At 34.6% G+C, this 3,397-nt stretch overlaps 1 long non-coding RNA gene across 1 annotated transcript; it reads left to right on the top strand.

The window, feature by feature from the left end:
* The first annotated feature begins 1,188 nt into the window (after positions 1 to 1,188).
* Positions 1,189 to 1,972, top strand: LOC115923517. The gene is made up of 2 exons (XR_004063943.1): positions 1,189 to 1,669; positions 1,841 to 1,972. It is a non-coding gene; the product is annotated as an uncharacterized LOC115923517 (long non-coding RNA).
* The last annotated feature ends 1,425 nt before the right edge of the window (positions 1,973 to 3,397 follow it).

The raw sequence follows: 3,397 nt of genomic DNA, 5'->3' as shown, positions 1-3,397 counted from the left end.
GTGTCAGTATCACTTCAATCCGCACTGGATGCAGAATTCTCGACCCACTTCGAGGGGAGGGTTGAGTCCCGATTTAGTCCAGATTTAGTCCAGATTTAGTCCGGATTTAGTCCAGATTGTAAGGGCATTTCACTTAGTGTGAACGTTATCCGCACAAGTTAATGTATGACAGGACATCTCCTCATGGATGGGCTTTATTTGATCAACAAGATATTGGGCAAGAATTCATTGGCACTTGAAAAAAAAAGGTGCATATCAGATGTGATGTGATCTAGCTGCTGCAAATGAATATGAAAGCCAGCATGATATGTGGATCGAGTGGGTGGTTATCACACCAGACAAAGTCGAGAATCAATCCTTTTTCATAAGTGAATATGAAAACAGTATGAAAAGCACCTCGATCTAGCTTTTAGCCTCTAAATTGCCTGGGTATACATGCAGTTGGAAGGAAAAGTATGCGTATAGCTTTCAACAGGTTCTAATAAACATTGAATGCTTGACAATGAAGTGACCAAGGATGTATTGGTACTTGACATGTACGGTAATGAAACTCTTAGCAGGTCTATTTAGTGATTTATATGATGTAAAGTTCTGTAAAAGCGATCTTTAACATTCCACATTTATGTAAACATAGTACTTGGATATGTGATAAGTGTAGTATTGTTCTTACCAGGGGTTGTAATGAATTTCTCATGGTTTCTTTTCAAGATGTTTTCTGTAACCGTCTTGATTGTATTAGCGTAATGTGTTGTTATAAGGATTATTGAGCTCTCCATCTCCCTCTCTCTCTCTCTGTCTTCTTCTCTCGCTCTCTCTCCTTTCCTCCCTCCCTCTTTCTCTCTCTTCCCCCTCCTCATTTTCTCCCCCATTTTCTTTACCTGACCTCTCCCCCTGTCTTTTTCTCATTCTATCTTCCATTCTTTGTCCTAAAGACTCTTCCCTTCATGTTCTTTTCCTTTCTTATTCTTTTCCTTTCTTATTCTTTTCCTTTCTTATTCTTTATCTTTATTATCCTTTTCCCATCTTATTCCTTTGTCCTGTTGTATTCATTCTGCATTCTATATATTCAAAATATCACATTCTTTGTTACCAACTGCCATGTAACAAGACCTGAAATGATTATTTAACAGAAAAATGTATTTGAACAATTATCATTGGAGAAACAAATGCCTTCTCTATATCAAATGCCTTCTCTATATCAAATGAGCAGGCCGCACCGTACAAAAAACAAAATATTCAAACTTTATTTGATTTTATGCTGTTGGCGTACATTTTACGCAGTATAATGTACATCACATTACTTCAATAGAGAAGATGTACCGTTGTACAGTTATTTTAATGTGTAAAAAAAATGTTAACAGGGTTGAGTGGTTAAATAATAACAAACACTTTCTAAATTGTTGGTATTTATGGTATTTTTTCCCTACTTATATTCATAATGTTAATCTTTTAGACATTGAAAGGCATTCACCAACATCCGATATTGTTGTTGAATTTAGACTAGGAGATAGATAGAGAATATTATGTATTTAGAAATGTTATGTTTATTGAGATATTTGTATTGTATATTTTTATTACAACCTGTTGACAAATTAATGTATGGAGTTCTGGTATACTGATTGTTATAGTGATGAATTGTTTAACTGCTAATTATTACTTTTAGTAACAGGTTTTATGAACATCTTGTATCTGGAAATGTTATTTTTATTGAATTTGTTATTTTTATTGAAATTGTATATTTTTTATTACAACTTTTTGACAAATTAATTTATGTAGTTCTGGTATACTGATTGTTATAGTGATGAATCATTTAACTGCTAATTTTTACTTTTAGTAGCAGGTTTTATGACCAAAATCATTGAAAGTACTCTAGATTTAAATCTCATCCTTGCCAACGTAATTATAGACAATATTTGATGACCAAATGATATAGATGGACTGTGATTTAGGATTAAATAGATCATCAATCTTACTTTGTTACTTTGTATACTTTGTCGTTTTTACTCTTCTGTTTATTTTATTATTCTATTATTTTCTTCTTAATATAAACACTATGTAATACCAATACATTCACCACTCTTACCATTACTAAGAGCTGCTGTACCTACAACTATATATTCTGCTACATGTGCTACTACTACTACTACTACTACTACTACTACTACTACTACTACTACTACTACTACTACTACTACTTTTACTACTTCTACTACTACTACTTTTACTACTACTACTACTACTTCTACTACTACTACTACTAATACTACTACTACTACTAATTTGGTGGGCCGTATCTCCCAAACCCCTCACCTGATTGACCTAAAATTTGGGATTTGGTGCTGTGAGATCACACTCAACAAGTCAGAAGTACACTAAGTTTCATCAAAATCAAATATGGTCGGGTTAAGATTTTTAGATTTTTTGGGTGATTTGACATGGAATGACCTACTACTACTACTACTACTACTACTACTACTATTACTACTTCTTCTACTACTACTTCTTCTAGTACTACTACTACTACTACTACTACTACTACTACTACTACTACTACTACTGCTACTACTACTACTACTACTACTACTACTACTACTAATACTGATTACACTACCGTCTGAGTTAAGCTCGTAAAAGATTAGCCCAATTTATTTTGTTGAGCTTGTTTACTTTTCTCCCCAGTTTAGATCTGCCGGTTAGGATAGCTGATACTCTGATGTCAGTCGCGTTTTCAACAGGTCCATGGTTTTACCAATGGTGAACTTACCTCGTTTACAGATGATGATAACAAACAATTAGATTAAAAATCAACTACTTTGAGAACTCTGACTTATGACAACCCCCTCCATTCCTTCCCTTCCCCCTTCCCCCTTCCCTTTCCCCTTCCCCTATTCAAAATTATTTCTCTCCGCCCCCTGTTCCGATTTGACCATCGCTCCTCCTCGCGTATACCTTTACCGGGGGATCATTTTAGAAGTGTTTTGGTTGTTGACCATGATTTATGGCCTCCTAATGACGTTACCTGTAGTGGGACGAACGACGGGAAATTCCCTTCAAGAATTCTTTATAAAAGGTTATAAAAACCATTAGTTATCGTCTGGCTAAAACCGTCAATTTATCAAGTCCTGAGCTTTTTAAAAGTTCTTACGACATTGGTCGACCATAAGGGAATGTTTGTTTTAAAAAAGGGGGTGGGAAATAAGCTATGTCAGTCATTCTTTTGAAATATTGTGTATGAGAGTACATGTAGTTGTGTTATTCATTTTTTTAAATCATGTATTTTCAACTTGTCTTTAGCGCGGGTATTCATCGACACATGTTTTCAGAAAAGGCTGGTTTAACTCGACCATTAATAGGGCCTACATCTCGAAAATTATAGTGATGTGTTGTCATAAAATGC

The sequence above is a fragment of the Strongylocentrotus purpuratus genome, unplaced genomic scaffold, assembly GCF_000002235.5.
Source record: "Strongylocentrotus purpuratus isolate Spur 01 unplaced genomic scaffold, Spur_5.0 spur5_scaffold_14, whole genome shotgun sequence".
NCBI lineage: Eukaryota > Metazoa > Echinodermata > Echinoidea > Camarodonta > Strongylocentrotidae > Strongylocentrotus > Strongylocentrotus purpuratus.
Note: the sequence above shows the minus strand (reverse complement) of the source record. Positions and strands in the feature narration are given on the sequence as shown.